The sequence below is a fragment of the Acanthochromis polyacanthus genome, chromosome 21 (assembly GCF_021347895.1).
Source record: "Acanthochromis polyacanthus isolate Apoly-LR-REF ecotype Palm Island chromosome 21, KAUST_Apoly_ChrSc, whole genome shotgun sequence".
In the NCBI taxonomy this organism is placed as follows: Eukaryota; Metazoa; Chordata; class Actinopteri; family Pomacentridae; genus Acanthochromis; species Acanthochromis polyacanthus.
In genome coordinates, this window is record NC_067133.1 from 16974318 (window position 1) to 17002229 (window position 27912).

General features: G+C 40.3%; 1 protein-coding gene across 1 annotated transcript in view; it reads left to right on the plus strand.

Moving 5' to 3' along the window:
- Positions 1–22170, plus strand: part of micall2a (mical-like 2a) — a 90454-nt gene extending 68284 nt beyond the window's left edge. Inside the window, exons 19-20 of the mRNA XM_051941379.1 lie at positions 19667–19863; positions 21391–22170. The gene's annotated coding sequence lies outside the window, so the exon portion shown is untranslated. The remainder of the gene's footprint in view (positions 1–19666; positions 19864–21390) is intronic.
- Positions 22171–27912: the final 5742 nt, after the last annotated feature.

The window sequence follows — 27912 nt, forward strand, 5'->3', positions numbered from 1 at the left end:
ATTGCTATTCAACCATCTATTTATTTTCCTCTGTGCAAGCTCTTCAATTTTGGCCAAAAGTGGGAGGCAGTGAGCCGCATATGCCAATGTGGTGTGAGATGGTGATGTGGATGCAATGGGCTCTATTTTTCCATCAGAGCGTTTCCCAAACCCAATCATCATCGGATATGGCTTTGACTCCGCAAAGAGAACAGGATGTTAATATGGCTATTCTCTCAATAAAGGGAAAATACACAGTAGTCTTTTAAAGATAGTTCATTCAATTCACAACACAATTCAGTGCCCATCAGCGTGACCCCAATACTTCCTTTCCTTCTTCTGTCATTTCCCTTCTTTTTAGCCCCATCTTCCTATTTATTTCTTCCCTCTTGGCCTCACGTACGTTCCATCCCTCCCTCCTCTCTTTGCTATTTCTACCTTCTTCCTTCTTTTCTCCAAGGTCTTGCCTTGGTTACATCTTTTGCCAGAATTGCTTTGTGTATGTGTGTGTGTTTGTGTAAGGTACGTGCATTTGAGGTCAACAGCCACAGTTTTTTCTGTTGGTTTTTTTTTTTTTTTTTTGTCTTTAACTCCTTTGCTTTGGGTATCATGTAACCTGGGTAGATTTCAGCAGGGACATCTCTGATCACATCCTGTCACTATGGAGAGATTCCATCCGCAACCCCCCAGAGTGCCACGGTTTGCTCTATAGCAAAGATCATTCCCACCCCGCTGCTGTTTGTTTACGAGCTGCCGTTTAGACATCCATTTAGGCTATTTGAGCGGTAATGTATGTTAGCCTAAATGGATGGAATCAGGGCTGCTGAATTGTGGTTTGTCTGTTATCCAAATAAAGGCCTAAAATGAGATCCCCCGCTGACTTTGCCAGATGAGTGTGGCGAAAACCTGAGATGATGATTCTTTTTTCCCCCCTTTTTTTAATCATAAATGTTAATAAAATGGTGAAGTCATGTGGAGGGGTGTCTCGGCGGATGCGCACGGTGCGGCTAACTTCAGCAATTAGTCTGGAGGAGAGTATCCGCTCTGGGACACGTAGACATGAGAGGCGATGTCAGAGCTTCATGATTAGTTTACAGTGATATTCCTTTCGGGGATGGTAGCCCTACGTGCATGCACGCTCCCATGAGGAAGAGATGTAAATATACCTGATATATTGTTACCATAGAGACAACACTTCAACCTATAGCATGCCACGTTGAGTCTCTCAACCCTCCATGAAATATTCAACGTTATTTATTTATATAGCACCTTTCATACAATGATGAAAACCCTTTTTGGAAAGCTTTTTTTTTTTTTTTTTAACTCCAGAGGCTCCACTTCATCAGTCATTCCTTCCTTGCATAACAGCAGATGATGGTGGATCAACAAATAAATACATGTATTTTATGAAAAAACACAAAATGCATGTAATATAAAAATAAGTTAAATGCAGTCCTGCACAGCATCTTGTTGGCCGCCTTTTTGCAATTTCACAGAGGAGCTAAATCTTTTCTTTATTCATAAATTAAAATTGGAATTTAATAGACTCTTCTTTCTTTTTGAGGGACTTGATTAAAATATCCATTATGAGATCAGCTCTTTAGTTTCTGTGTTGTGGATTACTTTTATCTCGGCAGACATAAATTATGGAACTCTGCTCTCTGAGGTTTATTGCATAAAATATTTTCATTGTCCCATTATTTTATATCCCTGCAACTTTTCTCCCATGGCTTCGATCTCAACCTCGATTGTTTCATTTTCTCATGATTTTGACATACATCACGACTGAATATCTGCCGTTAAACTTTTGTTATTTAATTTATATCATTTTCTTTTTCTCACCGGGGCAGTTGGCTACTACTGATATTTGTCCAAAATGATTTGCACAGTTCCATGTGAGCCAGTGTAACTTGGAAAGTGGCCTACAGTTTGTTGATGAGAGCGATGGCGCCATGACCTGAATTAGAGGGCCGCTGTTGCCAAATGCGGATGCTGCAACAGAGGCAGGGAAAATACCTTTAATCCCTAACAAACAAGCATCTTTGGCTGCGAGTGTCTTTTGTGTTTGGTGGTGAAGCCATGTGAGGGCCAGGGTTAAACAGAGGGCCCCGAGTAGGCAGAGGAGCCCAGCTCAACACAGATAAGGGTGATCATGCTGAAAATGACTCGTAGGTAAGACCCCTATCTCTGGATACCCAGCTAGAACAAGCTTTATCAAGCCTCGTCCTGATCTGGATCTTAAAGACCAAACTGCATGAATTCCCCCAGCAGAGAGGTTATACAGTGGAGCAATGGATGCTTTGCTGCTTTTCAGATTGAGGGCTTACCTTTAGACAGATGGACCTTGGGATTGCCAAGAGAGGTCATTTTCAACTTCCAGATCCAACTCATTTATCTATTTATTTTCTCAACATTCTCCCCAAAGGCTTTGGCACTGAAATTAATTGGCCAGCCGGAAATTTTGATTGTACATGTTCACCTATCTGGCTGTAATAAGATTTAAGCAACGCGATAATGTCATCTTAGATAAATAACTAAAAATTTAAAGTGGCCTTACTGTTGATCCATCTCCTGTAATTTCATTTCGGTTCAAAGAAATGGCAGCTGCTTATTGAAGGCTTTTACTTTCCATTATATCCGTCTGCTTTACGTGGAACACATTGTACGCCAAAGCAGCCGGCTCAGGTCATCTGAGTGTGTGGTGCTTAAGTGCACAAACCTCATTTTCAAATTTATTTCAATAGTGGAGAGGAGATAACAGTGTTTCAGTGAATCAAGAGTATTCCCTTTCAAATCACATCATCCAAGTCCCAACACACTTGACTCTGGATTAGAAGAACCAGATTAAAAAGCTCAATTTAATTAGAGTGAATGGATAGATCTACCACTTGAAAGAGCAATAAGTAAGGTCCCACTTATAGAGAGATATCTGCTGGCCCACTGAGGTCTATACACCCCAGGTAAAATTGAAGATGTAATCTTTCCAGTGCAAGAATAAACTCCTCTGGCTGCCAGCTGGGGAAACACAGAGTCTCATGATGTGCCTCGCTTTCCAATCACAGGCTGAAGCCTTGTAGCCTTAATGTAGATCAATTATAGGGCAGAAGAGTCTCTGTCACATATGATTCACAATATCAATTTCATGCTCTTGGAAACTGTTTGGCAAGTGTTCCCTCTTTTTTACATCTGCTAACCAATCGGAAGGCAACATGTCAACGTGAAAGACAATTTAATGGTGTGACAGTTAACCAGCGACTGCAATGTAGAGGAGATTTTCCCAGCAGTCTCTGTCTGTCATGGCCTGATATTTATTTATTTGCCGCATAGCCCCGCACAAATAAAATGTCACATCTCATTTACACATCCCACCCTTTTGTGATGCAAAGATTCGCTTTAAATGCTAACTGTGGGGACCGCTCAGGCTGATTAAAGACCCCTTGAAGCGTGCTCAAATAATACACTGTGGATGTTTAGAGAGGGACAGCAGAGATGCAGCAGCACTGAACATCTCCAAATCTTTTGTTGAATGAATTTCAGGGGAATAAATGACTAAGGAACCAATCACTCGTGGCTCACAATGACTTGATGCTGGTTTGATGCGTAGCAAATTTAAAGTTCATTGCTTAAAGGAATAATTACACATTATGGGAAATGATCTTTTCTTCTTTCTGCCAGAAAGGATGAATAGCAAACTCTAATATCTGTCTATTAAATATGAAGCGGATGCAGGTAGCAGTTAGCTTAGCTTAGAATAAAGACTAAAACAGCTAATCTTCCAGATTAAAGGTACCATCTGCAGTTTATTTATAAAATCTAAACATCTCAGGAGCATGTTGACATTTTGACCTTTAGATTTGTGTACAGATTTAAAGAAATATGACATATGTGTGAGATTTTTCTTTACTTTTGAACAGCCAGATCAGCTGTTTCTGCTTGTTTCCAGTGTTTGCTATAAGCTAAGCTAATGGATTATAGCTTCATGTTTAGTGGACAGCCATAAAAAATATATATCAATGTGTCTATTTAGCTCTCTTTGCAAGTAAATGCTTTCTACACGACTTCAAAATATTGCTTTAACAGAGCTTTGCTTTGTTCTTGCTTGCATGGTTCAGAGCAATAAAAAAAGGCAAACATAAAAGAAAATAAAGCAGGCTGGTTTTGTGTTAAAAATGTGCCATTTTAACACTATTCCTACCAGACGTATCATGTATTATCTCAGGAGAACCGCTGAGCAACAACAAGATGTAACAGTATTCCCCCGTGTTCGCTGCCCTCACAGATCCACATAGACAACAGAGGCCGCTGATTTCTGTGTGCGTGGATGAGGCCAAGCGGTTGTGCTCTCAAGACGAGGACAAGATGCTCTCCTCATCCTCGGAGGCATAGGTTTTGAAAATAAACATGCAGCAGTGCCAAAGCCATTTCACATTCTGAAAAGGCGACAGTCCACTAATCTATGAATAGGGCACCCAGGAACCCCGGTGACAAATGTTATCTCAGCGTGGCATAGAGGGTTCAAACCCATTCAGCCCCCGACTCACAGGCCACTGCTAAGATTATGTCACCATAATCCCTAAGCAAGCTTTTTGTTGCCTAGATGGGCAGGTGATTCTATGTGTGAGCAACGCAGCACTGCAAGGGCAGCAAGGAGAAATTATTATTTATTCTTGGCATGACAATAGAGGCTTGGACAGTCAGAGTGTTGTCATATTGTATGTACACATTTGAGGTTTGGGGAGATGTAATTCCAAAGGTATAAAAATACTGTAGCAGATGGATTAGGTTTTCATATCAGCCTTTACCTTTTACCCATATCAGTGTGGGTGTATCTGGGAAGCGGAAACAAATGTTTTTTTGGAGTTGATTGATAAAGTGTGTCTCCTCTTCTGCTATCGGCGAGCAAACACTTTTGCAGCGCAGTGTGGTGCATGTTTGAACGTAATATAATAAACAAGCAAATAGAGACACGGGGGAGTGGGAAAAGGCCAGTGTAAATGGCACAGACGGCCTTTTTTAACCCCAAAGGGAAGATAACTTTCTGAGAAAAGGCTGTTTTAATTGATTTCTATAGGACTACTGATGACCTAAAAGCAGCTGTTTTCATTACAGCCAGTCTTCCCACCCCTACTAGACATAAATTCCTCCCTCCACCATGTGTGGGATATACCCAACATCCATGCAGCTCCTGGTGATTTCGCTGGCCTTATATGATTTAATTGGGTTTGTATTGCCTTTAATTTAAATGATGATGCAGCCTTGGATGAGGTCACTCACAGGGTTGTGATTCAGTACAGAGTAATTGAAGTTCCCTCATTTGGTGAAGGTTTGGGGAATTAATCGCTGGACGCTCAAGGACACCGAACCAAGATGTCCAGAAATAAGACAGGATTAATTGAAAATCTTAATTACTTTCTAAGGGCATAAACATCTCAATATCAATTAAAATGTGTTTCCACTGCACTTAGAGGATATGAGGTGCAGCAGTTAATTAGATGTAGAGACTGACGGGTGAGCTCGCCGGTTTTCAATATAAGCCCTTCAATTGAACTGCTATGATTTAAGGGCATAAATAATGCATGCGGGGCTTTACTTTCAGACTTTTTTTTTTTTTCGAGCTTTTTTTTTTTTACCTGTTATGTGTAAATGTTCAGAGTCACTAATTCAAAGTTGAACAAAGTTGAAGGTTAGATAGATAATATAAAGCAAGGCGTATTCGGGGTTATAATTCGAGTTTCTTAAATTATAGAGTGCATATTAAGCAGAGTTATATGACTGGGGCCAACAGGGAAATAATATCCTCCAGCCGCTTCGCTAGTGCTGTGCGGTTGACTGAGCAGATAAAAGCTTGGGTAAAAATGGCTAGTGGATGAGGAAATGTTTTGGAGGTGTAACAGTGATTGTTATTCAAGGGACACCCTTCTACCACAGCCGGCAGTGTGGCCTTGAGACCTGTCTGTCATCTCGCTGAATTTCACACTCCCCATTTTTTCCTCGTATTTATTCATTTATCTATCATTTTTCTTAATTCCAGTTTATCTTTTGGGAATTGTTCAAGGCCCTTTGTTTCACTGTATGTTATTTCCCTCCCCCTCTCCTCTTCCTTTTCCACCTCCTTCTCCTCCTCCTCCTCCTCCAGTAGCCACTGCTTTTCTGCTTCAGCTGAGAAAAGGGACCAGTCATGAGCCATTTAACCATGGGAAAGCAGGAGGGCCCCTCTAAACTGGTATTTCTGAACCAATCTAGGTAGTGTATTCGAATTGCAGAGTAACAAATGGACAGTGGAAGGGGTTTGTAATGGTGATTAGAGTCTGAAATTGGTTCAGATTTACAGTGTCAGTCAGAGATGGAGAGAGAGGAATAAGCAGTCTAAGCGGTCTAATGGATCCATCAGCTTGCTTCGGCTGCTCAGTGGGCCGAGTGGGGTCACCAGCCATCCGCAGGCACCACAAAAGCACTTCAATTTTGTTAGGAAATGTATCAATTTAACTGACTCGAGCGGCACACTGAAAACCTAATGAATCTGGACTCAATTTTCCAGCACACTGCCTCTATGAACCGGAGGAAACAATGTTGGTGGTGAAGGGGTGAAGTCAGGCCATCGCGATTGGCTGGCTCTGACTTCCCAGCCCTCGGCACGACCAGTCAGGAAAACAGGGGCAGGCCTCCGTTTATCGAGCGATAGTGGCAGCGCCGACTGCTGTCACTCATCTAACAATCACGTCATTAAAGGTAAATTGGCTTCTATTTCAGCGGGATGATAATGCTAATTGAGTGGCAAAACATAATACCAGGAACTGTTGTGTGCCGTTAAGGGGAGGAGGGGGACAGATTAAATGGCCATACAATAGTGGGCGTCAGGCATGGCAGATGTTGCTTTGTGCTGAGGACTGCATTGACATATCTCTTGCTTGTCAGGCCTGGGCTTTAGAAGAGACTTACAGGACAGGGGACCAGATGGTCTCATACAGAGGCTGAATAAAGCAGTTAAACAGCGGCACAGTTTAAAGACAACTCAGCTACAAGAAATGCGCTAGTTGGTAAATAAAATAAAAAAAAGAGGGCTTTATCGATCCAACTACTGCGAGCCAGACCTGATGGCCTGCTAATGAAAGGACTTAGCAGCCAGGTTCTGATCACAGCTCGCCCTCCTTTAAGCCGAGCTGTCAGGCAGCTTTTTTCCTATTGGCTGCAGGACGACAACATGAGGGGCCAGCTCATAGCCGAGGTCAAGGAATACTGTTAAATGGCTTGTATTCTCTTCACGGGAGTTTAGTCCTTTGATAGATAGAATCTAATGTTGCATAAGTAGATTAACGAATCCAACTGAAACCCATTTGGAGGATTACTTTGGCACTTTTTTAATGATTCGACACACCTTGGACGTGCATCAAGTAGCATCTGTAGTTTGCAGGACTACGTATGTGCTCTATACTTACTGAGCATAATATAACGCTCGCTGTCAGGCTGTTATGGAGTTGAGAGGCTGCCCCTCCACTTGACCTCACCATTATGGTGAGCACTGATCTCATTTGACAAGGCCGGCTGGAGCAGCCCTCAATGTCTGACAAGTCTTTGGAGAAAATCCTCCTCAATGCAGTATTAATATTAAATGGAATGAGAGTGTAGGTCCAGTTGTAATCAGCGAGCATCAGATCCAAGAGTGTAGTGCAGCAGTCGCCTCTTTATTCACATTGAAGGAAGGAGGAAATAAATGCACTGGAGCTTGTTGTAACCAACGCAGGTGTTCCTGGGAAGAGATTTCACATTTCCGACAGACTATAATGATTAAGATGTCTGCTGCAAAGAAGAGAACATCTTCCATAAGTTGTGTCACTGAGCAAGTCCAAGTGATTTCCTTTGACAGCATATTATTCAGTCAATATTTGCCTTTTTCGGCGTTTGACTGGCTATTTATAAGACTGTTACTTCCCAAATTGCACTGAGATTGCTGCTAAACAAAAAAAATAAAAAATCACGGCCTTGACTATGCAATCTGTTTTGATAAAAGAGACAGAGATTACTCATGATCTTACCAAACCTGCGTGCGATGTGGGATTTCCTGGGTATTTTGCTGTCTCCTCTGTTTTTCCTCAATGAGAGCCAAACTGGAGCTTTGTTTATTTCAGCAGCAACAAACATAAACAAGCAGATAGATTTGTGTCGAAGCCCCACGGAAAAGAGAAGTTAGAGATGCTATTTTGCAGGTTCGCAGTGACTATTTTATTTTTTCCTCTCCCGTCCATCCCCTAGGTGTTTGACTGTGAGACATTTAATCGAGGGACTAGCAGTTTCATATCAGTAACAAAAATCAAATAATGCAAGATGATTTACTCCCCCTAGCAACTAGGGAGCGTACTCTTAGCAACCAGCCAAGCCCTGGGCTTCGGTGTAATCAGCTTGAAAATATTTCAATTATTGTGTTGATTTTAGTGGATTTGAGAGGCGGCTGGTGTGCGCCTTAGTACATTCAGCCCATGACCTGCAGAGGAAGGCATTGATTTAAACAGGTGTCAGAAAGGAAACGTAGAGGCAATTTAAATGGGAATAGGATAGCAAAGTCATTGAGCATTGTTCAGTGCATGTGTGACATCCACCCGATGAAGCCAAATCAATGCAGCCGAAGTAAAAAAAAAAAAAAAATCTACCTGGAGGAATCATCTATTTGTCATTGACCACTGGAGCAAAAGGACTGCTTTTCTTCTGTTGCCTTGCCCCTTCTATTGTTCATACAACTCTTTAGCACATTAGACTCATTGAAGACTGATTGATTCTGTCACTTAAACAGTTCCAGCAGACATTATGTGGAGTAAAAGGCCTGTTATGTCGGCCATTATCATCCAATGGGACTTTCAAGATGAAAGGTTAAATGCCATCCACATGTCAGTGTAGCCAACGTGAAAACAAAGTAAATGGTGGAGCCAGAATTCACCATTCAGAGCATTAAATCTAATTTGAAAACTGACGTTCTTCTGGGACACATGGCGTTTTAATTCCGTGGTAGCTCTTTTTTTGGGACTTTTGTATTTAATGGGGAAAAATGAACACAAATGTCCATGATGTGATAAATCAATATGGATAAAATCTGCTCAGAATTGGGAAATTCAACTGAACAATAGCAAAAAAAATTTACATGTAAATGCAAGCAAATTTTGCAGAAAATTCTTCTTTACAAAGTTCTAACTTGAATCCCATACATAAGCCTGATTATGAAGCAGTATTTCTGGTTTTTTTTTTGCCTGCAGTCACATAAAGGGTGATATCTTCTATTTTACTGTCCTGCTAGCAAATGGAGTGAATTTAAAATATGTCAAACATGTAAGATTTTCAAAGCTGCTTTCCGAAGATTTCTAGTTGAGCTGCACTTTTTCCGATTTTATACTTATTCCTGTTTTAGTCTTTGTGTGCTATAAGACTAATAATTTGTTTGATTTCTCTCAAATTGCAAAACGAAGAATAGCTTGTTCTGTATTTATTTCAAAGTTTAACACCATAAGGTAATATCATGTTTGTTCTCTGTTGCTGCACTGATATTTTCATCTCTGAGGAGGTTTTATGTAAATAACACACATTGTTCTGGTTCCTGATAGTATACAGCAATTAAATATGTTGCACTTGTTTGGTGCTGTCGCCGATTTAGTTGGATTTCCTTTCATGTTGATAACAAAGCACCCACTGTTAGAATGTGGGCATAATGTGTAGGTGTTATGTGTGAGCGTATGTGCTCTCGTGTGTGTTTTTAGTGCTTAGATGTCATTTCTGTTCATTTGGAAACAAAGAATTTCTGCTGCGGCTCCAAGTTCAGCATTAATGCTAGAAATGTGGATGCATGTGCTTGAATGGACTTTGCTTTAGCCCCCAACATTCAACCCAAATAGGAGACTTGCATGCTTCTTTTACCTTTATTTTACATTTTTCATAAAATGAAATTGTAATTATCATCGTTTTGGTTGTATACTCAGAACATTGTTTTCTATATATGGGTCTTTTTCTACAATTGCATTCTAGTTTGACCTAGAAGTGTAACATCCGAGTATGGCTGCACTGCACGGAAATTTCCTTCAACAATGCGTTTTTTTAGGAGCTGCATGATCTATAAGGGAAAAATCAAAGTGTAAACATCATGCGGCAGAGACTTCTGGGATCTTTTTCACTGCTAACTTTAAACATGTTGTGGAGCAACAGCTTCTTAGAAAGTTTCAAGAGGAAATAGATTAAGGAACTGGTGAAAGATGAAAGTGAGAAGAAGACCTGAAGCAGTAAGAGCTGCTGCTGCTGACCTGATTCATGTTGGGATCGACAGCTGTCAGAAGTACATCATTTAGGTATGTTTCTTGCTGCTGTTACTGAAACGTTTTACTGATTTTGTATTCAAATTAATCAACAGTGAACTGATACAGTTCGGTCTTGTTTTTTAAATTAGGGTTAAAATTCCAAGATACATGCACAGGTTGTGAGGCTTCTTCTGTATATGTAACTAATGCTTGATTGTTATCTCCTTTACTTTACTGTCTTTACACTTTAAGACCAATTGCACTTTTATTATTACTCTGACAAGAAACAGCAGAGTTATGTGATGATCGCTGTACTTCTGTCTGTCTGTCAGCAACATTACTCAAAAATGGGCTAATGGATTTTGATTAAATTTTCAGGGAAGGTCGGAAATTACGCAAAGACTAAGTGATTAGCTTTTGGCAGTGATGCAGCTTATCGTCTGGGTCCACGGATTTGTTAAAGATTTCTGTATCATTGTGAGGTGGCGACATGGCGTCACTGTAACTATGACAACAAGTGAAGGCTATGTCAGCTGCCTGCTGGGCCAAGATGGTGCCGGTGTGTGTGGCTTGTCGTCTGTCTCTGCGCACTTTTCTTGTATTTTTGCTAGTCTTACTGGTTGTCACTGTAAATGTCAACTCTCTGCTGGTTTATGGCCGCCAAACATTACTTGATCTGCGACCCTCATTTGGAGATTTGGTGTCATTTGAACATGATGGGCACAAAACCGTCTGCCCACCGCTTTTTTGTGGGATACCAGCTTACCTGTGCCGGGGGTGTGCTCCACACGCCCCGTAAACCAAACCGCAGGCGCCGGGGTAAGCGTGGAGGCTGGCTGGTGAAACTGAAGGCTTGGCTGGCTCTTTCTGCTAAGGCGCTCCAACGGATCGGACCGGCATATCACCGCTTCGCTTCGTGGCGTACTCTGGACCCGATTGGCCCCTGTTTGGTTCCAGTGGTCGGTCTGGACGAAGGATTTTCAACTCGCTGCCTGCCAGCTGCAAACTCTGTGAACCACCTGAATCTCCAGCCGATAGCTAAGAGTCCACTGACAGCTAACTCCCCTGCTCCTCCTGCTCGGTTTGCCCTGGTGAACACTAGATCGCTAGCAAATAAAACTTTTATCCTGAAGTATTTATTCGAGTCACAGCAATTGGATTTCTCTTCATAACCGAAACATGGTTGGCTGTGGGTGAGTTGAGTGTTTTCCATGAACTTTTTCCGCCTGGCTGTTTGCATTTTAACTCCCCGAGAATTTCGGACCGTGGAGGGGGACTTGCAACAGTCTTTAAAAGTAATTTTAAGTGCAAGCAGCTCATACCCACTGCATCATATGTCAGCTTTGAAATGAACTTATTTGAACTGAGCTCTGCACCCACGGTGTTGTGCGCTGTCGTTTACAGGCCACCGAAATACAGCTAAGACTTCATTAGTGACTAGTGAAGACCTTTGAGAGGCTGGTTCTTCAACACCTGAGGACTCTGCTGTCTGCTTTCTTGGACCCCCTGCAGTTTGCATACCAGCAGCACATCAGTGTGGAGGATGCTATCATCTTCCTCACCCACAGGGCCCTGTCACATCTGGAGAGGCCTGGGGGCACTGTGAGAGTCATGTTCTTTGACTTCTCCAGTGCCTTCAACACCATCAGGCCCTGCCTCCTGGGGGAGAAGCTGCTGGAGATGCAACTGCACCCCGACACCACAGCTTGGATCCTAGACTACCTCACAGGCCGGCCGCAGTATGTCAGGGTGGACGGCTGCATCTCTAAGGTGGTTACAAGCAGCACAGGATTACCCCAAGGAACCGTCCTGGCACCCTTCCTCTTCACCCTCTTCACCTCTGATTTCCGGTTCAACTCTGGTTCCTGTCACCTCCAGAATTTTTCCGACGACTCCTCCATTGTTGGATGCATTACTGATGATGACGAGGGGGAGTATAGAGGACTGATTGAGAGCTTCGTCACGTGGTGTGACAGCAACAACCTGAAGCTCAACATCAGCAAAACCAAAGAGGTGGTTGTGGACTACCAGAGGAGCAGGAGGTCCCTTGCCCCCATCATCATCCAGGGGGAGGAAGTGGAGAGGGTGGACTCATATCGGTACCTTGGGGTCCAGATCAACAATAAATTGGACTGTCTCACAACACGGACGCCTTATTCAGGAAGGGACAGAGCAGGTTGTTCTTCCTGAGGAGACTCAGGTCGTTTGGCGTCTGCAGCAGGCTCCTGAAGACCTTCTACCAGTCTGTGGTGGCCAGCGCACTCTTCTTTGCCGTGGTGTGCTGGTTGGGTGGCATAAGGACTGGTGAGGTCAACAGGCTTAACAAACTGGTGAAGAAGGCCCGTTCTGTTGTGGGCCTTCAATTGGACAACCTGGAGACCGTGGCAGAGAGGAGGATCATGGACAAAGTCAGGGCAATCCTGGAGAACCCCTCTCACCCTCTCCACGATTAGTTGTGGGACATGGGCAGCTTGTTCAGCCAGCGCATCATCCCACCCAGAAGCAGAACTGAGTGCTTCAGGCACTCTTTTGTGCCCACCGCCATCAGACTCTTAAACAGCAGCAGATGCCACAGTACATCATTGCACTGACCCCCCTGTAATTACTGTACATAACTCCTGTTGATTACTGTATTTAACTCTTGTTATCCCTCACACTGTCACTTTAATATCACTGTCACATTACCTCACTGCACTGCATAGCTCAGTTGTCCTGGATTACACTTTTTCGACATTGTGAATACCTCATTCTGTTTGCTGCTACTGGTCAGTTTATTGTTTCCCCATTTTGTTTGTTTATTATATGTCACCCTTGGTTTGTCCTAAAAACTATGTGTAATTACCCTTGTATTCCTTGTACTTGCCCTGTGTTACCCTTGTATCCTTGTACTTGCCCTGTGCTGCTGCAATACCTGAATTTCCCCTCTGGGGATCAATAAAGGATTATCTTATCTTATCTTATCTTATCTTATCTTATCTTATCTTATCTTATCTTTTTTCACATTTCCTAGCTGAATTTGTACCGGTGTATGACCGCATTCTCATTACTGGGGACTTTAATATCCATGTGTGTTGCCCTGAAAAGCCACTGTCAAAAGACTTTTTAAATTTGATGGAATGTTTTAATCTTGCACAGTGTTGTTGGCCCCACACATTAACATGGCCACACTCTCGATCTTGTTCTTACTCATGGTCTTATTGTTTCTAACCTTGAGATTTGTGATGCAATTTTCTCTGATCATCCGCTTGTTTCATTTGAACTTCCCTTGTCCTGTGCCGTATCCAAATCATATTTGTCCAATAGAAGCTTTTCCGTCCAAGTCGGGGATTCTGTTTGTACTGCGGCCCCTCTGATGTGTGGCGTACCGCAAGGGTCAGTTCTTGGGCCCTTACTTTTTTCATTATACTTGTTGCCTCTTGGGTCAGTTCTGCGTAGACATTTTAACGCTGATGACTGCCAAATTTATTTGCCATTGAACAGTCTAAGTCCCTTCTTGAATGCTTTGAAGAGGTTAATTGTGGATGGCTTACAATTTTTTGCATTTCAACGAGCAAAAAACTGAGGTTTTCCTGCTTTCTCCCAATGACTATTCTCGGGTGGTTAAAGCTGAGCTCGGCCCTTTAACCCAAGCCATAAGCACTGTTGTGACAAATCTGGGTGTAAAGATGGACTCTGTTTAAAAATTAGATGCCCAGATCAGTGCTGTTGTGAAGTCAAGCTTTTATCATCTGAGGCAACTTGCCAAAGTGAAGCCTTTTTTATCCCATCACAATTTTGAAATTTTGATCCACGCTTTTATTACCATTCGTTTAGATTACTGCAATGCACTTTACCTCTAGACTCAGCAAAACCTCACTGGCAAGACCACAGCTTGTTCAGAACGCTGCAGCTCGCCTGTTAACGGGATCGCGAAAATTTAATCGCATAACTCCCATCCTCCAATCCCTCCACTGGCTTCCTGTGCGCCTCCGTATTGATTTTAAGCTTCTTGTATTTCTTTCTAAATGCCTTCATGGTTTGGCCCACTTGCACCTGTGTGATCTGCTGGTCCCCTCCAACCCATCTCGCTCACTGAGGTTGGTAGATCAAGCCCTACTGGTGGTGCCAAAGACTAAAAAGAAACTGAGAGGTGATCGTTCTTTTTCTGTGGCTGCTCCTGAACTGTGGAATGAGCTCCCACTAAATATCAGACTGGCTGATTCTCTCCCTACTTTTAAATCTCTTTTAAAAACACATTTTTTTTAACTTGGCCTATGGCTCAGCTTAGAGCTGACGTTTACTGTATAACCTGTTTTATGTCTTATTTTTATACTCGCACTATTTTATTTGCATTTTTAATTATTTACTTATTTATTTTATTTTTATGTGTACAGCACTTTGGTCAACAGTGTTGTTTTTAAAATGCTTTAGAAATAAAGTTAGATTGGACTGGATTGATGATTGCGATCCTACTTCAAATCAACTGCTGTGGACTTATCAGGACTTACCTGTTGAAAATTACACAAGGAGCAATTGATTAAATTGTAGGGGTGTTTCAATTCCCACCACCTGCTGCGTATTTAGATCACAGAGTAACATACACATGCATAACATACGCCTGTGCTCAGTGCTAGATCATTTTATTTGTGGGTACATCTATATTAAATGGCCACAATCATATTTAAATAATATAGTGCAGTGATTTCTGCCACAAATTTTTCCAAGATTTCAGCTGTCGGAAATGATACAACAACTGAGCAGCCTTGGCAGAGTACTATGCTCTCTGAGTGCTTTTCTTGTTCTACTTCTACTGTATATGCCGTTTTCTGACCTCTCATTAGCCCCAGCAGCACTCTACCTAACTTCGACTGCTGAAAAACTCCCAAAACATCAGCCAGGAGATCCATTGGGAGTTTGTACTTAGCTGCCCAACATTGGATTTAACCCAAACTTGCACAATCTCTCAATTGCACACAATGAGGAAGGAAACAATATTAGTTAATAAGCACCAAGCAGACATAGAAAAACCTTTTATGGACTCAATTACATTATATAACTAAATATTTTTCCAGTTGTAGTGGCAAGAAAAATGTTCCACTTGTTGTCAGAGCACTCTGTCAGGATACAATAGAAAAAAACGATTTTGTGACTAAATAACTGTCAAAAATATCTTTTTAAGATGAGAAAATTGCTGTGAAAATGCCAGCCTGTTGCCAAAATAAAAAGACAACTTTGAAGCCCGATGATTCATAGCTGAACTACAAATGGCACCTGATGAAGCTCAGCTGGTGCAGCCAAGCAGTAATCTATTAGTGAGTGTAAGGTAGTTAGTTATCAGGTATTGGATTGGTTTCACATTAAAAAATACATGGTCACAACTCCCTCCATCACTTGATTGAGAGCTCCTTCAATCAACTCTGTGGGGAGGCGCTACTGCAGGCTGCTATTTTTGCTGGTGTTGAAAGCCTCTTAATTTGGGCCTCATGAAAATGCACCGAGTATTCTTAATAGGACCCCGAGGTTGAGTTGGGGTGATACTCCACTGTTATATGATAACAGGGTGGGGGGTGTCCAGTGTGTGTCAGAGGAGACAGACATTCTAGTCACACCCCTGCTTGTAAAACCTTGTAAGCTTCTTTGCTTTCGCCCATATATAAAAATCATTACCAGGCACAGCATGATTGAGAAGAACCGACTGGTTAGATGTTATATTTTAAATGCAGCCTTACATAGGTTGCACTGCAGGGATCAGCCTAAAAGACATTTGCTCTTATTCAGCCACAGTTGAATTCATAAAATTAGAAAGGAGTGTTATTATTATTAGCAAAAAAACACAATTTCACCAACAAATCTTGACATTTAAAAATAGTAAATACCACGATTACCTAGTTTAAAGTTGACAGGTTGTAAAAATGTGGCAAAAAAATGGGTCTTTGTGGAGTTTGTAACTTCATGTGACCTCTTCATCTGATTCCCTACAAATTGTTATTTCTGCTGAAACACCAAAAGTTTTGTTTCCTGTGTGCTCAGGTGTTTCTTCAGGGGAAAGACTGCTCAGGTTATAGATTTATAAAACCTTAAAACACTCCACAGCATTAAATTGTAGGGCTGCTTCTGCCTGTTAGCACCTGCTGAAGGTCTGCTGTGGTGCTGGAGCAATGACTTTATAGATAGCACATGGAGATTTAATAGCGTAATGTAGTTTTCTAAGCTTCAGTTGTGCACAGTTTCTATAGATATCTATCCTGAGGTCTTCATTGAGAAACGAAGGGGGAAAAAAACATCAAAAAATGTCAAGTTAAAAAGGTGTTAATGTGTGTGATCACATTAATCGTCTGACAGGATCTCACTTTTAGCGGTTAGTCCATTATGATTCACACTGATGTGAGGTCTAGATGTCAGGTGTCATAATTTAATTGTGTTGTTTTCTATTTCTCACGGATACTTGAGGGACCGGAAAGCAGAGTAATGCAGCAGAGTCCACCTCTGCTCTCTCTCAGCCCCTCTCCTTTTTCCTTCTCTCTCTCTCTGCTTAATTGGAGACACTGGGGGTTCACATCACTTTTCACTTTAATCTTGACCTTAGAAGATAAACCACTGATAAAGATGAGAATCATTATCTGCCCAGAGAATTCAAGGAATAATTTCCTCGGCTCATGTTCTATTCATTACTGGGAACCAGCACTTTTGTAGTGGAGGATATCTTGAATTAGCAGACACGCTAAGATCTGTGAGCGAACACGCTGTTGTCAAAAGCTGTGTGTTGTCTAGTCAATTATTTTGAAGAAGTCTGCTTTTGACAACACTTGGAAATTACATTTGCCAAGTGCTTCAACTTATAAATAGTCATAATTTGGAAAAGATGAGCGAGTATTCTCAGCAGAACAATATTGAAAACCTGAAAATAGCTTGAAACGTGACCACGAAAGAGTCCTCTGGGAGCTCGTTCTGATGAATTTGTCAAATTAGATCTCAGAGAAACACTTCGATTAATTACTCAACAGAGCAAAAATCACAGTAAGTTTGACGACTAACAATAGAGTGACTTTGCCGTACATTTCATGATTCTATTTAAAACAAAAGATCAACTTTAATTGACTATTCCTTGATTTACTGCTCATAAACCTGTTAGATTTTCAGTTGTCACAGAGCACAAAAGGAACTTTAAAATAACAAAGACAGACATGCTGATTTCCAAACCCACAGGTCCTTAATTTTTAACAGTGGTAGACAACAGCAGATGTTTTCTCTGTTTTCTTTCACATTGTCGTTTTTGTTAGTTGAGATGAGAAGTGTCGCTTGCAGATTTGATCTACTGTAACTATCCAGCTAATTAAGCTCACACGACTCCATGAGATGGTTGGAAACGCCATCTGAATCTGACTTTTAAATGGGTCAAGCTGACTCACGAGAAGCCAAGACAAGGACTTGAACATGCAGTTTGATGTTGACGTGCATGACAAGGTGCTAAAAGACTGAAGCTACATGTCATGATGCTGACCATTCATGTGCAAGAAATGGAACAACAGCTTGCTGGTCTCGGTATTAACCAAACACATGTTAAGACTACGCAGAAGTATTGATTGCAATGCAGTAGTCGCATTTTTAGTTCGTGTCATTGTTCTGCTCTCTTATTAGCTTTTGAAACTACATTTTTACATTTTTTTCTTTGCTACTTGCACTTTCTCCTCCATAACTTTGGGTTTTCTGTGTCTAGAACTGTTTCTTATAGGTACTATACATGAGCATGACTGCAAATGGCCCTGTTGTGCTGAATATAAATTGATACTTTTGGTAATTATAGGCCTCAGGACTGTCACAGTGGTGGAAAAACTGGCCCTCTGCCCTCCAAACATGAGTCTGTTCTGCGTGAAGTTTCACAGGAATGGCTTAGTCAGTTAGAATACAATTTTACTAACGCCAAGCTTGCAGGTTTTTTCCTTCTTTAGCTCTGTGCAATGTCTCTTCTCCGTCAATTAGTGTTTTTTGTCATCTTTTCCTTCCACGCTTGTCCTTTTTTTCACAGCTTCAGGCAGGTTGTTGTCTTCAAGGATGTTATCACCCAGGATGTTCAGACAGAGTAGAAAGGGCGGCGGTTTCATTCTGCCACTTATAATTGTGCACCAGATATTTTTTGGTCCATATATATAGTTTACATGCTGGTTATGATTTTGATGTTAACAATGTGGCTAATTTAATTATATTTGAATAAGTTTTATGTGTAAAAACTAGCATTTGCTCTTATATATATGTATATGGAATGTGATGCAGCTTTGGTATGCATTTATTAGTACTTAAAATAGGGAGGGGTGGGGCCCAAACAGGATTTTACATAAGGCCCTTTAAAAGCTAGAGACGGCCCTGTGTATGTGCATGACTTTTTCTTTTGGTTCGGCTTTCTCATTGTGAAAATTTAGTCAAAAATTTCTAATATTGTTGAAATTTTGAGGTTATTTCTTTGGTACTCGAAGCTTCATACAGGCAGTTGATGGATGTGTTTCACAATGTGATCTATGATTCATGATTTCATCTCAGGCGGCCCAAAGATGCAAAATATTTGTTATGTCGCTCTAACAGTTTAGATTTAAGGGTCATTCCAGAATTTGAGGACATTTTACATCCCATCCATCAAATTTCAAATAATTCATGTACAAAACAGTTGTTGTGTAAATGTACTTGTTCTGAGACCAAATTTGAAACAAATTTTGAAAATTATTTTTTAAAATACCAAATAAGTCTGGGAGGACTTCCCCCTAAAATGCAGTTTTTCTCTTGTCCAAACCCCCCTGATGACCAAATTGAATCTCAAATAAAACTGTTAGAACAAGAACAAAACAGTGCGTCACATAATATACTGGAATTAACATCATCAAACAGTTTTCCAAAAGAATGGATAGAGCAAAGCTATGTTTTCTCTTCTGTTTTTCATATTTTCAGAACATTGTCAGATCTTGTTTGAATGTCTCACTCTGCCTCATGCAACCCTGTTATGCATATTGTCAGAATAAGACAAATTCTTTTTTACCTTTTTTGTTCTTTTTTACTATTTTCCATCAGTACGTTTGTCCTCTTGGTCAGGCTAAATACATCTAGCTTCTACTCCTGAGAAAAGGCTACCATTAGCATGGATTAGCAACCCTGTTACTGTGATTAGAGTAGGGTTAGCAAACAACAAATAAAACATAGAATAAAAATAGTACCACTGATGTGTAACTGAGCCAATCAAACCTTTGATAGTTTATTACCTATTACAGATGAATATGTAGCAGAAATTCCTGTAAAAAAAATGGTAAAAAATCATATTTATTGTTACAAAGCTCTAATTAGATGATCACATGAGTCATGCAAATTCTGATATTTTACAAAAAAACATGACACTTGCAGAACTGCGTCATCATGCAAAACCGAACTGACCACATTTCTGTCTAATTTTACAGATGATTCCTGAAGGCGTCGCCAAGCATCACCGTTTATTTGGACTCCGTGTCTGCATCACCGTGCTTGTTTGAAGCACAAAACTTGAGTTACACCGCAGAGGCCACTGACTGCCTTCCATCAAGGACAAAGTCACCTTCCTCTGGAGGAGAATGGAGTCCTCTGAGAGACACCGTGGCTTGTGAGTCTACAGCTAGAAGTAGGTCAGCTCACCTCTTTGCTGGAAGTTATACTATTATTTCCTTAATGTCGTCTCTCTCCCCCAGTGTGTGACTTTCCTCGTGATTGACTTGTTTGGTGTATCCTCGAGCTGCTGCTGGGCGAGAACACCACCAACAAACAGTCGCAGCACAAAACAGTGATTTCACAGCCAAAGGTGGTGGTGTAACAGACGGACAGATTAACCTACATGTCTTCTTGTGCATTTAAAGCATTTGCATATCAAATTATTGATGTTTTGTCAGGTGAACAAAATAATTTAATTTGTCCACAATGCCCAAACACCTATTTATAATTGATAATTACTCTGAGATTGAGTGTTATTAACAGCGAAATAACAGCCATTTATTAGAACTGCATTCAATGGACTATGGGCCAAAAGCAGGCTTACACTTAGGAAGTGTGCACTTTACATTTTTGAAAACATTTTATTGGAGGGGGAGTGTTAAAGACTCCTTGCTACAACGCAAAAATTTTAAGGCACAAAGCTCAGAACTCAATCGAAAAATACAGACAGAGCAACACGAGACACAATAACAGCATTATAAAACAAAAAACAGAGCTCATTCTTGGCAGTGTGAATAACCCCTCTTCAAAAACTGTTTCAAGTTAAGTTTAAAATACTCCTATTCAGCATCCAGTTTGAGTTATGCAGATAAGGAGTTCCACATGAAAACAAAAAAGCCTGTTTGTCCAAATGAGAATTCACACAAACTTGACATTACTGAGCCTCAAACTCTGATTGGAACCAGGAACCTGAATATGATGGCATTTTTAGATGAATTTAAGATTATCAAATGTAGTGAAGTTAGCAAGTTTGGACGTATGTCATTCCTGAATTACATGGCAGTGGTGTGATCTTATTTGTTTCATACTGAAATGATAAACCGCTGGATTACACGATGTATCACATACCACATCCTTGGTTGTTATAGATGACTAAGATGTTACACAATACCATACATGTGATCATAACATAGTATGTAGTGGCACGGTAGATGTACAGTTATATTGTTCACAGTTAGACTATTGTTTTGGTTTGAGTAAAACAGTGGAACACATAATGAACACTTTATTTTCTGTGAACTGAGCTTGATTTAATGTCTTAGAGATAATATAAGATGACGACATAAAAATGACAATACATCACAATACATGCAGTGCCTAATTGAAATGTAACAAATTACAAGTATAATGCTCTACTAAAAAGAAAAATAAGGGATCAAAAAAAGACTAGAATGGGAAAGTCTGAAGTAATAGGGGTGCTGATCACAAAGTAAGAGGAAAACTTGTAGCAGTAAACCTATTTGGACTCCTGTGTTTCAGGAGAAGAGCACCCCACAGCGTGTACTGTAAATATCCACTCTGCCCGTACAGTCAGATTAACATGCTACTGCTGATGCTTTAATTATGTCGTCCTTCTCTCTTAGTCACTTATTTTGAAAGCCCTGTCTGCTCGTCGATAGCCGAGAAATGAATGTTATGTCTTAAAATGTCCCTTCCTCAGGTCCTCCTCAAACTGTCAATAAGCGAATTGGAGGGATCCTGGACTTGAGCGCTGCTGATGGATATCCTCACACCTCCAAGAGGTAAACAGCATTGATTCTGTCCCACTATCACCTCTAACTTGCTTCCAGCCTCTGCAAAATAAGCTCCTTTATGACTAATCACACCCGTTTACAGGACTGATACACGACTCTGTGTTTTAGTTTTTTTTCTTTTCGGAAGTGTGCCTGAAGCTCTCAGACACACTGTGTCAGTATTGAAATGTTTCTGGGCTGTCACATCTTGCCACTTCCTTAGCCCTAATGTGATCGATTGGACCGGCTACAGAGCCATAACATGCTCCTCTACAGAGCACTTTTATAGTAACATTTCAGGCCCAGTTGAACCCTGCTTCCCCTGGGCCATTAAATGAAAAACTGGACCTCAAGTGTATCTCTGAGTCTGGTCCATCCCTGAGCTTACAGGCACGTTAATGACAGAAATTGTACATGTCAGTACTACCAGAGAGCCCAAGGATTAAATAATGCGCGTGTAATAGTGAGATCTGAGGTCTTGGCCTTGATGTGCTAAGAACATTTGCAATACCACTTTAATGACGAAAGGAAAGATCCGGGTCTGAGACTCTTGCCTTCGCGGACATGTCAGACCTTTCATGGGAACCATTTTTAATTGCAACCAAAAATGTCTATTAGTGAAGTCTCCCTTAGGCACATACTGTATCCATTATAGAGGTCACACAGTTAGGTTGGAAAACACATCACCGTAAAAGATTATTATTATTATTATTATCATTATTATTATTATATCAATATAATAATAAGAAATTATTATTTAATATAATGTATATTATTATTATTATTATTATTATTATTATTATTATCATAAATGTCTAAATTTGATTTATTTTTTTGTAGATTTTTGTGTAATAAAATTTATGGCTTTTTATCATTATAATATCACTATGCTATGCTATGCTATGCTATGCTATGCTTTGCTATACTATCTTACATCTAACCGCTACATTTACACTATTTTCTTTTTCTGTTGTATTTCTGATTTATATTCATTGTCCTTCCTCTCTTTCCTATTGTTTGTATTTTTTTAATCACTGATGTTACTCTTCATTATGCTCAAACTCTCTTTCTGCAAATATATGCAGAAACATTATAACCATTAGCATGAGGACATTTAAAGCAGAATGGTGCTGCTTTGTCACCTCTGCATGCAAAATTTCTCAATATATTCAATATTATAAACACTGAGCAGTAAAACAAATGTCGGTAAATTCCATGAATTCAATTCAAATTCTCACTTCGATCTCGTTATTACACCCATTAATGTGGACTGAGTGGAACTCACAAGGCGGCGTCGGCCCCCGTAGTGGTAGCAGATGGCCCATGGGGCATGTTTGCCAGATTTAAGACTTATAAAGAACTGACACACACAAATAAATTTGGACAGTGTTGCTTTAACATCTGAGAACACTATTTAACTCATCCCATCTCAGGAAGTTTTCACACTTCACACTTCATTAACCTCCAGGGCACAGATTCCCTGGGAAGTCAAGGGAGGGAAATGCTTGTGTTTTTCATATAAATCACCACCAAGCAGTAAGCCCCCAGTGACAACATTTACATGCACACAGTACACCAGATAATAGCAGATATTCTGGTTAGGGCGCAATTCAAATGCTCTTTATATGCACCTTCATGTCCCGATCACAATTTTCCATGTACACATGCGTGAACATAATATTCCAAATACTACTGTGGAAAGCAAGCTTGCATTAATCACACAAAACAACAATAACAACTGGGATAAAGCAAGTTTTTTTTAGAATCCCACATTAAATTGATGTAAACCAGCTCTTCCAGTAGTCCAACGTGGAATTTATTTTCATTTTTGTTTACTGATTTTCACCTTGTAAACGCACCAGTGAATGGGATCACATTTTATTGTCTACAGACATGGGTTCTACATGTTCTTACCCAATTAATGCCATGAATCCTTGTCTCAAAGCACATCAGTATCCACAAGGGAACATATATTTACTTAAAGCACATGAGATCTTCTGTTCACACCATTATTATTACTTTATGTACTTAAAAATACTTTTCCCTTCTGTAACATTCATATCATGATATTCTATTTAGCTGCTTTAGACTTTATGCTTTAAAAAGGAAAGTTTTCATGAGGTCATAATTAAAGGAGAAGATTAGAGGTCCAGCCACGGAGGATTTAGATATTTAATAAAGATAAATAACCAAAAGATATTGTGTTAATTGTCAGGTCATTTTTAATAATCTTGGTTAATTATTGGTCAAAAAAAGCCATTTTTAAAATGCGTAGACTTAATATTTTAATTGATTTCCAACCAATATTCCAAGTAGGAGTCTACTCGGATGGTATTTTTCCTCTTCAAGGCCGTGTGGTATGTGTGGTAATCAGTACAGCAGGACTGATTGTGGAAAATATACGCAATGAACTGTATTTCATCGTTACACTGTTCCATAATGCAATACTCTTTAGATGAATACAAGGTGCTGTGTCTAGTCTGTAGTTTTGATCAACTATTTCCAGTTATATAATAAGAAATTTACAGTGTTGTTAGAAGATATACTTGTATGGTGCCACAGCTCATGTCGCCCTATAAGACAAATATGCTTTAGAGACTATGGAAGTTTAATGTCTCACGTTTTTTGAAATTGCCATCCGCCCAAAGCAGGTACAGCACCCAAATGTTCATAATATAATGTATTTAAGTATTTTCTAGATGTCAAAATCTTTGTTGTCTTTGAACAAGTTAGCTTATACCAAGATTTGTTGTTGTTTATTGCAAAAAAACCTAGCATTGTTCTCAAACCACACTTTCTGAGGTAAAGATTGTATATTTATGCACAACTTGTTTTCTGATGGCTCTGTCTTTATCATCTCATGTTATATTTGATGTCCTAGCTGCCACCTGGTCACTACAATCACTGCAACTTCGTGTTGTTTTGTTCCTTTGTTGGAGCTTCATTTGATTAGATTTAAGACTTGACTAGACTCTGAAATGTGAAGAAGTCCATCATGTCCATTGACAGTATTCTAGACAAAGTTAACTGGTCAACCACATCGACAAACAAGCAAGAGAAAAATTTATTGCGCACCTTTAGGGAAGACCCTGAATGTGCTGATACTTAAAACGGATTATTTTCCTGGATTTTTCTGCCCAACTATAGTCAATATGATGGTTTTTGCTGCCAGTTATAAGACGTCCACATGGGACTTTGCTCTGGTGTGTCCTCTTCCCTTCTTTCTTGGTTCACAGCAATATCTTGCCTGGGATGATGCTTCTGCTGGCCTTTGGGTGTTGGTTATCGAACAAAAGATGGTTTCACACACCTTGGACAGCAGAGGATGTTCCTCCTCCAGGGTGCAGGCAGCCTGGTGATGATTCACATTGATTCAGCAAGAAAGATTCACAGAAATTATAGGCTTATTGAGCTATGAAACCCAATACCAAGACCTCAAGAACTGAGGTTACCTGGCTGCACTAATTTGCCCCCTGCTCCAAGTAGATACTGCTTGGACAGATGAATGGCATGAGCAGAAAACCCCTTCTCCCTTGTCATCAATGGCGACCAGCGACTATTGCTTGTGTTTGGTGGATTTTGAGGTTTGCCTAGAAGAAGTAGGCTACTGAATCTGACAATATGGTAAATCATAGCATCTTCTATGAACACTTTCTACATACCTAAAGAAGAGGTGAATACAAAAATTATCTCTGGTTTCTTTACTCTAGTTTCCTTGGATGGATATCGATACAAAAACCAAACTGCTGTGCTGAAGGGATAAGCTTTAGAAGCCTGGAACATCTTTTTCCAGGCAACATTTTTTTATAAATGGAGAATTTGAAACCAAATTTTAGCTAGAAACAATTGCATATTTATCGTATTCACCATGGTTTGTTGAATTGAAAGGGTATGCTTTGAGATTTCCCTTCTTCAAGACCAAAAATTCGCTAATGTCAGCTGTATTTTTAATCAGAGGTGTGTTTAGCACTTTATAAAGGACTTAACCACTTTTGGTGTCCGAAAGATCCCTTTTCGTCATGACTTGGAGGCCTTCCAGTTTGCCCTCCTGCCTTCTTGAGCTGCTGTTTCAAGAGCCTGAGCTCCTGCCTCAGCTGGCTAATCGTAGCTACCGGTCATCACGTACTGCAACAAACCTTTTGGAAGCAATACTGATTGCTGTTATAGCCTGGAGTTTTCTGTCACCGTCACCCATCCCTCTTGGATCGAGGAGTGCTTTCACATCCTTGTTACACCAACGTCCCTTCTAAGTGCCAGCATAACTCCGCCTCCATCTTGTGAGTGGTTTTTGCTGTAATCACTGGAATATGATGGATCTGGTGATTTTACACTGTCCTGAAAGGTCTTGGATCTCACCATGAGTCTTGAAGTTTTTTCCTCTTAGTCATGTGGGTCATTTCCTGCTTTCTATTTGAAATTCTGTTTAATTCAGATTTGATTCCAGCATTTCACTCTTATTTCACCACGATTCCAGTTTTATCCGAACTTTAATCAAGGACATTTAGTGACCTAAACTTAAATGTGCAGTAACTGATTTCTTTGAACACTTGGGAGTATGAGAAAAAGTTGTGAACTTAACAAAACGTGGAAAATAAATGAATCTGTTGAAGCCCAAAACTTCCAAACAGTCTTTTGGTGGTCTTTGGTGTACAGTTTGTAGTACTTAATGGTCTCTACTGCTATGGTAATCTGCCCAAGAGGGAAAACCAGTTAGTAACCACCTGGACTGCTTATAACTAAACTTTACTGCACAGTTGCCAAGTCAGCGTATAAAACTATTTAAGGTTGTGTTTGTGTCATGCCTTAGTATAGGTGAGAGGTAAAGAAAAGTTGAAAAGCTTTTGTCACATTCCGCATTAGCGTGCATAGATATGGCTATTTGATGGATTCAGAAAGGAGTGTTAACCCCAATCAAACTTGCAAAAACACCAGTAGCACAGATGAGCTTTAGCTGTTGAGAAACAGTTCTTTGTGTGCATATCCAACTCTCATTGGGCAACATCATCATTCATTTGTACAAATATGTTTCTCTTGTGATGCATTTTGACTTACTGTTTCTAAAATAAATAAAGTGTGCCCATCAGATTAAACAATGGAATCTCGAGTACCACACACTAGTGTTCTATAATGTTCGGAAAATCCTATCTGAATGATGTTTGAAGACAAATACATTATCTAAACACGAGCAACTGTCTGCCAATTAGCCTACACATATACAAAACTAGAGCCAAATAAGAAATAAGGGTTTCATTGTCAGTTTCGACCACATTTTTTACAACCAGAACCAGCAGAAAAGGTGATAATTGGTATGTATAGATATAAACTGCACATAGATAGATGTATAAGATGTATAAGCAACTATGTTTTCATGGAATTGATGCTTTAGGAGCTTTGTGGTTGTTGAATGTTTTTACACAATCAGTTTTGTAATGAAAATCGCAAATGCTGCTAACATCATTATCTTTTCAAAGCAAAACCATGTGTCACCTTTATTAATTTTCTGCGACAGAGGACCGAGCTCTCAGACATCACTCCAAGGCACCTGAGAAAATGCCAAGGAGCCCATTCACATATCACTCTACCATTCAGAGTCAGTTCCCTTGTAGGCTGTAAGTTAATGCTCATAATGCTTTGATCTGTCAGTGCAAAGCTTAGCGGCCTAGTTAATTTGTGAGATTTATTGTGGCTTAAATATTTTTCTGCTACCTTGGCCTGTTTGCCGCTACATATTTGTGTAGCCGCCGTCTACGAGATCTTTGATTTTCAATACTTGCAGCCTCAGCTAAACCCATACATCAAAAGCAGAACAGGTGTGTAATTTACACCACCCAGTATCAACAGAATCTCTACTTTAAAGTTAATGTGAAGCCCATTCTTAGCGGTGCGGACCAAACTTTACAAACGGCAGCACCAGGGCAGCAATCTGATCCACAACAACTTCAACGTGGCTTTTTGGAATAAAGAAGCCGTCACGTGTAAGCACTAAAGACAATACGGTGTTAGAAAGCAGCTTTGAAATTTATGTCCAAACATATCTGCTATGGTAGCCTTAAACACCCATCTTACCCTTAAGCTGCCAAGACACTTTTTCTTTCAGTACATTATCTGTCTCTTCCTACTATTTTTCCTTGCCGTGTGAATTGTTAGGTTGTGTAATCCTAAAGCACAATGCAGGCCCCTTTAGATAATGAGGCCAGACAGATAGCAACAGGTGTGACCATTCTGAAAAGGCTCCTGTCACCTCTCACATGCCAGGATGCAAGTGTTCTTATTGTGAAGAGGAGTCTAATATCTAATCCTTCCCCACAGCTATTCCAAGACAATATGAAGCCGGCATAATGTAGAAATGTGCAATATTTAATGAGAAAGACTTTTTTCCCCCCCTGTCTTTAAGAGAGAGTGGAAACGGTGTGTTATTGCTCTGATGAAAACTGACTGCACCTTTCCAT